Genomic DNA, 13,560 nt, shown 5'->3' on the forward strand with positions numbered 1-13,560 from the left:
CTTAGTGACTGTAAACACAAAAACATGGAATTTGAGTTACTTCAATTCTGTGTGACTTTGAGAAATTTTATTTCTATTATATTTAAATTTAAATTGGCTAACAGAGCATGAACTGTGAGGTATGGTATTTATTTGAGCATGTTTGAGTGATCTTTTAAAAGGAAATTGTTCTTTTAAAATTATTTGTTTTCAGAGTAAAGATCAAGAAGATTGTGCTCATTTCTGATTATTACATGATTACTGCTGAAAATAATTTTGTTATATAGAGGATGTATTAGTTCATTCTCATGCTGCCATAAAGAAAGAAAGGGGATTAATTGATTCACAGTTCTGCGTGGTTGGTTGGGGAGGCCTCAGGAAACTTACAGTCATGACGGAAGGTATCTCTTCAAAGGGCAGCAGGAGAGAGAATGAATGCCGAGTGCAGGGGAAGCCCCTTATAAAACCACCAGATCTCGTGATAAATCACTATCACGAGAACGGCATGGGAAAACCCGCCTCTCATGATTCAAGTATCTCCACCTGATCCTGCCCTTGACATGTGAGGATTATTACAATTCAAGGTGAGATTTGGGTAGAGACACAAAGCCAAACAGTATCAGAGGAAGCAGAGATTAAGAAATGATTTACTCTGGTAACAAATCAGTGTGCCACAGCACAGAGGGGACTTAGAATCTGGTGTAAGCCCCTCACTCTACAATTATCAGAAGGGAAGTTGTCTGAGGTCACCCAGGTAGGCAATAGCAAGGAGACTAGACAAAACTCCCCTAGCTCTTTTCGACTACTTTTTCCATCTTCTACTCCCAAGGTAACTGAAATAGAACTATAGTGTTAGTGTTTCTCAAACTGTGATAGAGAATCAAGTTCTGAAATTTTTCAATCTATTGCAGACTAATACTAGTACACAGCCCAGACTACTGGCAGTTCATCATTCAAGTTCATACCATCCAAACAGTCACTATCCTGTTGAACAAGATAAGTCCACTGATCACAGCAGCAATATCAAGTTGCCATAAAGGTTTTTAAACATTTACTCTCAATTTCTGTTCTTATCCCATCATAGAGTGGTGACGGTTTCCTGGCCAGCTTTGAGTAGCTCTGTATCATCTCATATAGAGTCCATAGCAGGGACTTATGGCCAGGAAAGCATCTCTGGATAGTTAGATAAGAAAATTTTAGCTTTTGGGTTGTTCTGATTTGTTAAATTTCTGTGAGGTTAAGGGCACAGGTTTGAATTACCATCAGTATACTAACTGTGTGGTCTAAACATCTTTATGTGAGTTTTCTCATCCACAGAACAAGGGAACATTAGTGCCTAGCTCAGGCGGGCTTTTAAGGCGATGTGTGTGTGTAACCAAGGGTGGGGGTTGACATGTAATAAGACCTTTTGTGTATTAGCTGTTATTAATTTTATTGCCCCCAGCTCTTTTTTTTTTAATGTGGTGGGAGGAGGGTGTTGCAGAATGTGTCACAGTGTAGCTACTATCGTTAGGGGTGTTGCTTTTCTGGCCAGAAACCTCTGTGGCCAGTGGTGCCTTTGCCCGAGTTATTGTCCTGCATCCAGGAAGAATGAGATATGCAGACAAGTGGAGAGTGAGCAAGTTGAAGAGGAGCTTTATTGAGTGGTAGAACAGCTGAGAGGAAACCAGTAATGGGTAGCTCCTCTCTGCAAGCAGGTCATCCCATCACCTCTGCAGCTCTCAGCAAAGGCTTGGAGTGAGTGGCTCCTCTCTGCAGGCAAGTTGTCCCAATGAGTGTTCAGCTTTCAGCAGAGAGGGTAGTTTCTGTCTGCTGAGAGCAGGCCCTAGCTCCTCTCTGCAGCTGGTTGTCTGGATGTCTGCTGCTCTCAGCGGAGAGGATGCCCTGGAGAGGCTAGCTCCTCTTTGCAGCTGGTCATCCAGAAGTCTGCTCTGCTCTGGCTGAGTCCGGGGTTTTTATGGTCTTCAGAGGTGGGGGAGTGCATGCTGACTGGTCAATGGGCAGCCATAGGTGGGCCCAGGGTAAAGCACCCTGCCTTCCCCCTCTGGTCAGCAGGACTGGCAGCCTGGCTCCCAGGCTTTAGGACTTTCCCAGGCTGAAGGTGGGGCTTCACCAGGGACCCAATCCCTTCTGCCCAGGAACCTGTCTGCCTCCCCCTGCTGTTCCTGGTGTCCAGCCTGTTTGTCCCAAGGGGTGCCTGCAGGCCAGTGCTGAACTGCCCTCATCCCCTGCCTCAGCTTCCCTCCCATGCTCGTTGGCACCCAAAATCCAGAGGGGGCTGAGGGAGCAGGAGGCTGGTGTGTCAGCACTGTCCTGAGCATGCGTCCACCTGGCCGGGATGCGACAGTACCCAGGCTCGGCCCCAACCTTGCTCTATGATCAGAGCAGGCACTGGGAGCAGGGAGAGGTCAGGCACTGGGAGCAGGGAGAGGTCAGGCAATGGGAGCAGGCACTTCCAAGCCTGTTGGGGGCAGGGGGGCCTTCCTGGGCCCCCAAGGCACAGAGACACCCTGGTGCAGTTGCAGCAGCACTGGGGGGAGTGGGGCTCCTGCCTGCTCCCTGGAGTGGGAGACCCAGCCACACCTTCCCACTACAGCCAGTGTCTTGGCAGCAGCCACTCTAGATGGGCTGTTGCTGCTATCACCATAAGGCAGCCTAGGGAAGAAGTTGTGCCAAGTCAGGAGTTAGACCTGTGAGCTCTGGCCTTGTTTTCTGGTGACCTGGCAGGATCACTACGCTAGAGGTGCATTCAGGAAGCAATGACGGGTCACCGTCCTGTGCTAGGCTTTCACTGGTCCCTGGTAGAGAAATGGTCCCTGTTCTCGAGGGTCTCACATTGTGGAGAAGCACCAGAAGAGATGCTGTCAGCAGATACAGGGGCTGTGGCAGAGGCAGGATCCCATGCAGAAGAACCCCATCCGGCTCTTCTCCATCTTAAGGTTCCCAGTTTGAGCTCACAGAGAGAGCCCAGTTGGGTTTGTGTTACACAAGGGCACTGTCTCCATCTTTGCTTCCCCTGAGGAGAGATTTCACCTTGTCACGGGACCCACGATGACCTTGACATTGCTGCGTCTCCTCCCATGACACAGTGGTTTTTCACTGATTCTGGATAAATGAATTAACAATTTCCTCTGCAGTGGTGGTGGTGGCAGCGGGGGTGGAGGGAACAGGAAATACTACAGAAAAGGGGAGATGTATTTGGGTTTCGAAGGATGAGGAGGAATCTGCATTGCAAGGTGAATGCGCAGGGGTGGGACATGTTCTGTGACAATAAAAAGTCCCCATCTTTCTAAGATCTGGCTTTCTCATCTGCAGGATGAGGATAAGGAAACTGCCCTTGCCTCACTAATGGCATCCTTGGGCATGTCCTCTGACAGACCCAAGGCAGAAATGTTTTAGGCACTATAAACTGCTGTACAAATTATTATATAATACTCAGCCCTCAGCACAAACATTGACTGTCAACAGAGAGGGTTAGAACAATTTTTTTGCAAGTCGATGAATTATTTTAATCTTTTATAAACTGAACTCTCCCAGAATGGTTTTCGTTAATGTCCAATACCCACAACTGAACCACCATGCCACTTGTCTTTTACTAAAACACTGATAAAACAGAATCCAGCTTGCCTTTGTGAACGTGTTAAAAACGATGTTTTCAGGGAGAACAATAGAAAAATAGCCAGTGTTGTTTGTTTGACATTCCTTGCTAGGATTTATTCAGGCTGCTGATGTCTATATGCAAACAGTACATTTAGAAGCCAAATGGGTTCTGATGCCTTATGAATGTCTTTCTTCTCCCCAATTTGCATAGAGGGGAGGCCAGCAGGAAATGTAGTGGCAATCAAATTTCACTTGTAATGAAACAATGCAGTGTTTTTGACTGTGGATGGGTGTTTAAATAATCATGACAGTAGCAGCTGGTTCCTTTCTTCCTTTGTCCAATTAGGTGCTGTTTTTTCTGCAAGGATTACTCAAAGGCAGTCAAACCTTGATCCTCCCTGGGTCAAAAGTCTGCCTGAAAGACTGACTTCTCATCATCTAAGAAGAAATGCACATTTATTTTTCTGTCTGGGTGTGACACCATTTCAGAGAAAGGTTGCTAGCTTTGAGCTGAAATCTTATTTCATCCCTGGTGTGTAGGTGAAGGCTGTTTCTTCTAGGGATTGGAGAGAACTGTGCCAGCTGCGGCAAGTACCCAGGATAGCCAGATGCTGTCAGCAAACAAAGAGTCTCGGTGGAAAGTGAGGAAGTGTGCATTAGGGTGAAGAGGCTGAATTGCCACCTATCAGCAACTCTGGGAAGAGAGAAGCTCTGTAAATAATCCACTTTCAGGCAGTTTAATGCTTTGAACATAGTAACAGACCATGCGCAGAAACCATCTGATAGAGCAGACTGCAAATTTCACTTCCAGCAATATGGTTGTTCTTGCACTACAATCTAAGATTCTGGCACCTAGGGAAAAAGAGGGAAGAGAAGGAGGGGGGCTTTGAAATATAGCCTGGCCCTCCTCCCGCCTCCATGATGCCACGGGGAAGGGGCGTCTCAGAAGGGATCCTAGCTATTGATTAGGGCCAGTGTAATTTTCTTTTTCAGAACTTAAGACTGTTTCCTACAACCTGTAGACTTCCCAGAGCAATGAGTCATTAGTGTCCACGGGGCACCTCTTACATGTGCAGCTGATCCCCAGCATCCGGAGAGTGGTATAAGGTTTTCAAAATGGTTTTCATTTACAGTGTTGTATATTTTTCCTCCCAATAATCCTGATGGGTAAGAACAGACATGGGAATTATTTCCCTGAAAAAAAAGAGGTAAAAGAATAAGATGTCATAATAATAATAATAATAATAATAATAATAATAATAATAATAGCTCAAATTTATTGAGCATTTACCAGACTTACTATCCAAATGACCACATTTAATTCTCATAACCACCTTGTAAGGGAGGGACGCATTACTCCCAATTTGCAGATGAGAAAACTGAGGTTCAGAGAGGTTAAGTAAACAACCTAGGTCATACCAGTAGACACAGCCATTCCAGCTGAGGCAGAGTGGTCTTCTGAATCACTATGCTATGTGGCCTGGGTCTCTTTGACACTTAGTCCTGTTCATCCCCCAGGGAGAGACATTCGACCAGTATTAAGAACCTACTGTGTGCCAGGAATAGCTCTAGACACTGGTGATGCATTCGTTCATTCAACAAATATTTCAGTATTTCCTGAGTGCTCACTACATGCCAGGTTCTGTTTTGTGTTTGGGGTACATCAGTGAACAAAGCTCTCTGTTTTCCTGGAACTTACGTTCTACTGGAGCAGGCAGACAAGAAACAGGATATATTTAAGAAAATCACATGGTATATTAGCAAGTGATATACTCTATGGAAGAAAGAAAACTTACAGCATAGTAAAGGGGACCAGGAATGCTGGAGTGGGGGTAGACAGGGTACACTTTTAAATAAAGTGGCCAAGAGAGGTCTCATTAAGAAGGTGGCATTCAAACACAAAAATGGAAGGAAATGAGGGAAGTAACTATGTCCACATATAGGGAAGAGCATTACAGACAGAGAGAAGAGGCAGTGCCCAGCATGTTGAAAGAACAGCAAGAGGGTAACGTGGCCAGAACTGTGAGTGAGGAAGAGACAGCAATAGAGATGTGGTCACAGCATGGTGAGGACCTAGTCACGGCGTGCCCCCATGTCACTGTGAAGACTCTGAGTGAAATGGAGCGCCCTGGCAGGGCTCTGAGCAAAGGAATGGCCTGTTCTGGTTTTTGTGTTTAAAGAACCACTCTGAATGCTATTTTGAGATGAACTTTAATGTAGCAAGGGTGGAGGCAGGGAGACTAGGTCAGAGCCACTTCAGTGATCTAGGCAAGAGATAATGCTGGCTCAGGCCGGGCAGTGGTGAAGGTAGTAAGAAGTGGTCAGATTCTGTGGGTGTTTTGAATGTAGAGCCACAAGACTACCAAGTCATTAAATCAACTGAAACCTGGAGTTTCAAAAAACCTAGAGTTAATAAAACTGTTTTCATAATAGAGGAACAGAACATAGGATTTTATGAATAGTGACTTAGAATACGGAAAATTAGTGCTAGCTAGGAAAGAACTATACTTAGACCCAATAGAAACCATGACAATAAGAAAACTAGAAAACATACATTCCTGTTGTTGTTCCTTATTTCATTAAATTCAATGTATTCACAAAAATAAAGCAAGCCTAACAAAGCCACATCATTTATGACTTTGCCCTTGTGATTGTGCTGTGAGTACAGTCCAGACAGAGTTAACAGTATTTTAAGAACCATTGCTTCTTTGTTTTCCAAGCTGAACCCTGTTTTACTCCATTGGGAAATACAAATAATGGGAGAAACGGAAGTAAAATAATGGGGATCATTCCTGATTCCTATGACTACAAACACTTTGTGATTATGAGAATCCTAAGAAAAATGGATTTTCTTCTAGGTTTCATCTATTACATGCTAATGTGGAGAACAAAGTGGTTAGATGAACTTGATTAACATCTCTCTAAAGGAAGATGAGCTGTACATAGGCAGTTGTCGTTGGCTTGGTGTTTTATTTTACCTTCTCTATATAGCACAGGAAGTGTTTTGCTGCTAAGACTCAGTGGATCATCACTTGTTCTTTTATCATGAGTGGGTGTGGGCAGAAGATGAGCATCAACAATATTTACTGCTTGACTCCTATGTGCCGACACTCTGCTACTGTCTAATTCTCCTTTGTATACCCAGTTTATAGTCATTTAATTCAGCCCGACAGTGTTCTTTATTGAGGTGCACACCATCATTAATGTTCACAGCTGAATGAAGATCTTGCTTTCTAAACAGCTACAGAATTGATGGTTTTATATTAAGGGAGCATTCTCCTCAATGGAGCTCACTCTTAAAAGTGGACTCTGGCATTGGATTAAGTTCTGAATATTAGGAGATCACATAGAAGGTCCATACCTTCCTGCTTGCCTGGTGGCTAGTTGTGCAACCATTACCAGATTCCTGATTAAGAAAGCATATGATGAAAGTGTCCTATGAGAAAACTACTATGGATAAAGGCCTAAGCTTAGCCTCTTCAAAATATGATTAAATATTAGGTTGGTACAAAAGTAATTGTGGTTTTTGCCTAATAGTTGAGGCATTCTTATTAATCAGCATCACTATTTCTGGAAGTTCTAGCCACTAAGAGGCAAGAGAATGAAATAAGTAAACCACATTATAATTATTTGTGAGAATTATTAAAAATAACAAAAGTTCAATCAGAAGCCACTGCTAGAAATCACATTACATGTCTTTGAGAAAAAGCCCAGGCACAATCACCCCTGTCTGGGCAGAGCCTTAGAAATCAACTTGCTCACTTAAGGCAAAGGAACATTTACTATTATATCGAACTTTGTCTACACCCAAAAATGGGATTAGAAGAAAGGGAAAGGTTTGTGAACCTCAAGTCCAAAAATAAAAACAAAGGGCTAAAAACGAAAACTCTTATTTTTTAACTGTCTCAAAAGGAAGCCAGACATTACAGACCAAGGACCACTACTATAAAAGCCTTGGATATAAAGTCAAATTTCTCACATTGTAGAACTCTATGCTGATGCTTCCTTTCCCTCCTCTTCCTCCTCCTCCTCCTCCTCCTCCTCCTGCTACTACTGCTACTACAACACACACACACACACACACACACACACACACACACACACACAGAGTCAGTGCTTCAGGAGCAATGACAACAGGGGCTCTTTGTCATAACCTACTGCCAGGTTTGAGAAACCCCAAGGGATACAGTAGATGGTACAGTGATGGAGGTTGTCATTAGGCTGGATGGGGGGAAACAATTGAAAAAATGTACCCAAAGCTCAGTTTGGAGGTCCAGCATAGGAGAATGGCTGGGGGAGGCAGGGACAACAGCCTGACTCGTCTCAAAGAATAGTAGAATCAAATATATCCCTCACAGCTTCCAGCGCATGATCTTTATAAGTGTGTCTGAATCTAAGAAGATTGCTTCATAGCAAGACATACTTTCCCCCGTTGCCATGGAAACAGCACCGTTCTCATGTGTCAGGAGCGCATACACACACACACACGCATGCACACACACACTGTGTGTTAATACATTCTAGTGATCTTTATACTTCTAAAAAGACATGTTCAGAGCCAGAATTTTACTAATTCCTATTATCCACTTGTTATCTATTATCTCTGTGGTTATGACATTAAAAATACTGATTTTAGATTTTTCTTCAATATAGTCTCTCCCAGAAGTGAAATAATTCATTATTTGCCCCTTCACCTACCTCCAATTTTTCTCCCACCACCTAAATAAACATACTGTAGATCTCAATGCCTATAGTTTATTAATTTTTTAGAAACCTATTTCAGATCCTGGTCAATTTCTTTGATGGGTGTAACGATGCATTTTGTGTACTTCATATTCTTAAATATTCTCAATCTAAAATACTGTTTTCACACTGGTAAAATGGCAATTTCTGGGAAGAATGTTGATGAATCACAAGTTCGTATGAGTATGGGACTATAGTGGTCTGGTTTAGACTTCAATCTGCATACACTTTAAAAGAAACTAAAGAAAGCTGATATGGAGAAACACATTATTTTGACAAGTGTTTCTTGGGCACCCACTATCTCCATATATGACCCACTTGCCCCTGAGAGCTGATTCCAACTACATGGAGATGCTCACAATCAATGATGAGATGGCGTGGTGCGTGAGAGTCGGGGAACAGCCTTCAAAGCTCACCACAACCAGCTGTGGCTTTCACTTTACCTGAATTAGGTCATAGTGTCATAACCTGTAAAATGAGCCACTTGGACTAGACTGTCTCCCTGGTCAGCTTCAAGATGCCACGACTATACTTCCATTTCAGAACCAGGCCCATGGAGTGTGTGGTTGCTTAGACAGCCTCAGTAAGTCCCGTCTAGGAAGTGACACAGCCATGTCAGTGGGGGGCTCACACCCCATCAGGCTTCCCACTCCTTGCTGCACCAGTCTTCACTCCACACGTAGGCCCTCTGGGTGGGGTGGAGCTTCTTCCCAGTGTCCCCTCCCTGCTCCTTCTGCCCACCTCAGATCTACCCTTTGTCACTTGCCTGCTGAGACCAGTCAACTTGAGGCGATCATTCCTGCCAAGTTAGCCAGTGGCTGCATATATCACACTCAAGGCAACATTCTTATGGTAAAAACTTACTTTCTGCAGATACCAACCTTGCTAAAGTCTCCAATTTATTTCCTACAACAACTTACCTTCTCACGTTTTTTGTTTCAGCCTCAAGGGCAGTTCCTGGAATTCACCAAGCTCTTCACTGCCCTCAGCCTTGGCCTCTAGCCAATGCTGCTGCCACTGCCCAGAAAGCTTCTCCACTCAGCGCTCTATTAACTCCTTTCTGCCCTTCAGCAACAGCTTCCAAGTCTCTTCCCCCAATTGAGCCCTCTGCTATTCTCTTTTCCGTCATAGATCTTACCAGAAAGTACAAACATCTCCTCAGTGGATGATAGATTTCATGAAGGCACTGTGCCACTGTACACCTGGTACCTGCCTGGTACACAGCAGGGGCTCGGGTTAATAACTGTTGGCTAAATACATGGATGAACAAATGAATGAAAGCACTGTCTTAACCCAAAGATGAGACAGATGGTGGGAATTGCAGGTCCTGGCACATATCGATGGGGGAAACATACATTTTTGAGCAGGTGAAACTTGCCTCTCATCTCCACCTGCAGTGCTCACCTGACTCCTGAAGGATGGGCACCAGCAGTAGAAAATATCATCACTCCCAAATGTAGCTTGGCCTATAACTATTCGGCAACAAGAAGGCTTTGACTCACTACAAATCTTTCTTTACATGAATTCAAAGCACTTCGCTTTGCATTTGAGCAAGCATGTTGGTGACAGCAGTCCTTAGAATGTGAAGCACAATGGTTTAAACATTAAATTGAGACAGTAAGGCTGAAACTTGTTCCCATCTCACAATGAACCTTTGGCAGAACAAAGACCAGAATCCAATTTTTGTCAATCAAGTCACTTTTCCCCCCTGGGCCTCAGTTTCCTCCTCTGTAGTTGAACGTACCTCTTCCTCCATTTCATTCTTCCCAAAGTGTTGGGATTACAGGAGTGAGCCACCGCACCTGGCCTTGATGTTTATATCTTAAAAAAAAAAAAAAAAAAAAGTCACTCACACGTGAACTTTTCTTTAAATAATTGGCTATAGATGACACATTTTCTTGGGAATAAAAAAGGCACTAGTAGTGCTATTTTTGTTGTGCCGATTGATGCCAGCAGATTTATAGTTGCCCTACTTGTTCTGTTTGTCTTGCCTGCAGAGTGGATAGGTGGTTGGGTAGATTGCCCTCAACTCTTTGAACAATGGCCCCAGCTTTAAAATATGCTTTCTTGTCCTATTTTCACCACTGAATCAATGTTAATTAGAAAAATCCTTTAACCTCTTTATGTCTCAGTTTTTTCACATGTGAAATGGAAAGAGTACCTGGCTCTCCGTATGCCCAGAGAAATCTAGCACAGGGTGGTTAGAATTTGTGACTGCTGCCAGGCCAGTTCCATGGAGATGTCTGGCCTCTGGGCAGTATGGAGGCGCAGGCTAGCCAGCAGTTTATGATGCCTTTCTTGCTGGGTCCCATGGAAGGTTGCTAGATGCCCTGACTCCTGGTGTTCTATAGCCAGGGAAGACAGATTCGATGCTACTTCTAGAACAGTGCCTCCACACAGGACCAAGTCCAATCTGGTCTGATCTGTAGCCAATGAGAAAAATAAAAATAATGTGGTGCACATGTGTGTGTGTCTGTGTGTGAGTGTGTGAGTGTGTGAATATTCACATTGTCAATTGTTCTTTCTTCTGAGATAATGTGCTTCCCATTTTTTGGTGTGGAATTGGTGTTTTTTTTAATGTCCATAACACATACTTGTCATAAAATTTCAAAGTCTGCTTTAAAACACTGAGCTGAAGGACAACCCTGTTATTGTTTCCTAGATCTTCTGTGACCTGGTTTTGACAGTCAATGATTAACTTACTTTGGCTAGAAGAGATAATGCTAAGTGTTGGAAGTTTACTCAGCTTCTTAACTAGAAGTGCACTAACATTTACTAAGGGTACACTGCGTGCTAGGAACTGTGTTTGGTGCTTCCATGTACATTATTTTATTCAGTCCTCTTAGGAAATTCATGAGGTTGGAAGTGTTATAGCCATTTAAAATAAGGGAAATCTGAAGCTCAAAGAAGACAAACCACTTGGTCAAGGTCCTCAGTTGTTAACCATCAAATTCTGAATTTGAACTCAGTTTGTCTGAGCCCAAAGTCCATAGTTTTTAACCTCACTAGCCTAATTCCCAAAATAAAACCTCAAAACTCATATTTCAATCTGGAATATACTTGTATCAACTGAAGGCCATTTGGAGACTGGCATTTTAATTCTGAGACCTACAGAGAAAACATTAAAAGACTTTGGATACAGGGACTTACCGTAAATAGATCTGGGTTGAACAGGACTCTTTCATCCATGACGCCTTCCTATCTGCTGAGTTTGTGAGAGTCTGAAGAGGAGCCAAAGCCAGGGACACAGTGAGACCAAGTGCCTGAGTCACACTGTGACCTTGAGTGCATTCCAGAGATCAGCCTGAAACATCCTCGATTATCTCTTCTGCGATATCATCTATCCTTGATTTTCTATCATAGGAATAATCAATGTTGACTGGACTGAATGACACAGAAGCAGAGGAATCGTTTGTCCTCCAGGACCGTAACCAGCAATCAGCCTTGTATTCAGTGATATTTGGGCCAGTATTTACTTCTTTATCTCATATCTGTTTTGTCTGTGATTAAATTCCACTATGAAGGTGACTAAGAAAGCTAATGTTTTGAATTTTCAAGATTTCATCGTTAAGAAATCTGTTCAAGGAAAGGCCAAGTCTTTGGGCAGAATGACCAAATGCTCCTAAGCCTCAAGTTTGCAAAGCTTATTTTAAAAAGTAGAGTATTGGTCTTTTTAGCTAAAGGTTCCCATTCTGTAGGTCTCATGGGGGTGTCCTGGAATCAAACCTGGGGATTGAAAGTAGGCAGAAGATCCAGGAACACACATTGGGAACAGTTCTAACATACCCACATTTCATTCAAGAGTCATATATAATCATCACTGGCTGGCTGGACACTTTTCCTTTATTGTTTTTCTTTCCAACTGATAGGGATTAAGAATAGACCTTGTTGACCCTACATGCTGAGAACAAATTGCACAAGCCTCCAAATAATCACTTTTTGGAGGGTATGTTTTAGTACAAAAAAATGGACCAAACTGAAGAAGCCTTAGTTGTAGAGTCCAGAGGGTTGAAGTCGGGGAGAGGTGAGAACCAAGGTGTCCTCATGGGCCAAGAGAGGACACCCTGACCCATGCCTTTCTTAAGGACAAAGCATGTGCTGGGCACTGTCAGTGTGAAGTCCATAAATCCACACGAAGCAGTTGCACTGACTCAAAAGTCCTTTAGCATTTACAGACAGTTCTGTTTTTATCGAGTATACAAGTCAGCATATCTTCCGAATGCTGCCTGCAAATGCCAACTCTCTGGCTGGCTGCCATGCTTCTCCAAGGTAACGCGCTCTGTGTGCATGGCTGTCTTCATGGCTGTTTATAGGCAGAGAACAATTCTCGTTGATCAACACCTGGGCTGAACCAGTTGTTCGATATACAGGCATACCTTGTTTTATTGCATTTCCCTTTATTGCACATCCTAGATACTGTCTACTGCCTTTTTTTTTTTTTTAAACAAATTGAAGGTTTGTGGCAACCTGGCATTGGGCAAGTCTATTGGTGCCATTTTTCCAACAGCATGTGTTCATTTTGGTAATTCTTACAATAATTCAAACTTTTTCATTATTATATTTGTTATGGTGAACTATGATCAGTGATTTTTTCTTTTTCTTTTCTTTTTCTTTCTTTTTTTTTGAGATGGAATTTCGCTCTTGTCGCCCAGGCTGGAGTGCAATGGTGTGATCCCAGCTTGCTGCAACCTCTGCCTCCTGGGCTCAAGCGATTCTCCTGCCTTAGCCTCCCAAGTTGCTGAGATTACAGGCATGCGCCACCACGCCCGGCTAGTTTTGTATTTTTAGTAGAGAGGGGGTTTCTCCATGTTGGTCAGGCTGATCTCAAACTCCCGACCTCCAGTGATCCACCCACCTCAGCCTTCCATAGTACTGGGATTACAGGCATGAGCCACTGCGCTCGGCCAATTAGTGATTTTTGATGTTACTGTTTTATTGTTTTGGGGAGTCATATAAGATGGAGAACTTAATAAATGTATGTGTTCTAACTGCTCCCCCAACTGGCTGTTCCCCTGTCTCTCCCTTACCTTGGCCCTCCCTATTTCTTGAGACACAACAATATTGAAATTAGGACAATTAATAATCGTACAATGGCCTTTAAATATTCAAGTAAAGGAAGAGGAACACATCTAATTTTCTTTTTTCTTTTTCTTTTTCTTTTTCTTTTTTTTTGAGATGGAGTCTTGTTCTGAGGCCCAGGCTATATGTAGTGTAGTGGTGCAATCTCGGCTCACTGCA

General features: G+C 43.3%; 1 long non-coding RNA gene across 2 annotated transcripts; it reads right to left on the reverse strand.

Annotated features, from left to right (window-relative positions):
• Nucleotides 1-3,508: 3,508 nt before the first annotated feature.
• On the reverse strand, nucleotides 3,509-12,962 carry LOC105475803 (uncharacterized). 2 transcript variants are annotated; one of them, XR_983670.2, is made up of 4 exons: nucleotides 11,473-12,962; nucleotides 10,067-10,143; nucleotides 4,648-4,773; nucleotides 3,509-4,431 (listed from the first exon to the last, which is right to left on the reverse strand). It is a non-coding gene; the product is annotated as an uncharacterized lncRNA (long non-coding RNA). The 2 variants fall into 2 exon arrangements; XR_003016591.2 differs by having other exon boundaries at nucleotides 4,648-4,739; nucleotides 11,473-12,960.
• Between the last annotated feature and the right edge of the window lie 598 nt (nucleotides 12,963-13,560).

The sequence above is a fragment of the Macaca nemestrina genome, chromosome 4 (genome assembly GCF_043159975.1).
Source record: "Macaca nemestrina isolate mMacNem1 chromosome 4, mMacNem.hap1, whole genome shotgun sequence".
In the NCBI taxonomy this organism is placed as follows: Eukaryota; Metazoa; Chordata; class Mammalia; order Primates; family Cercopithecidae; genus Macaca; species Macaca nemestrina.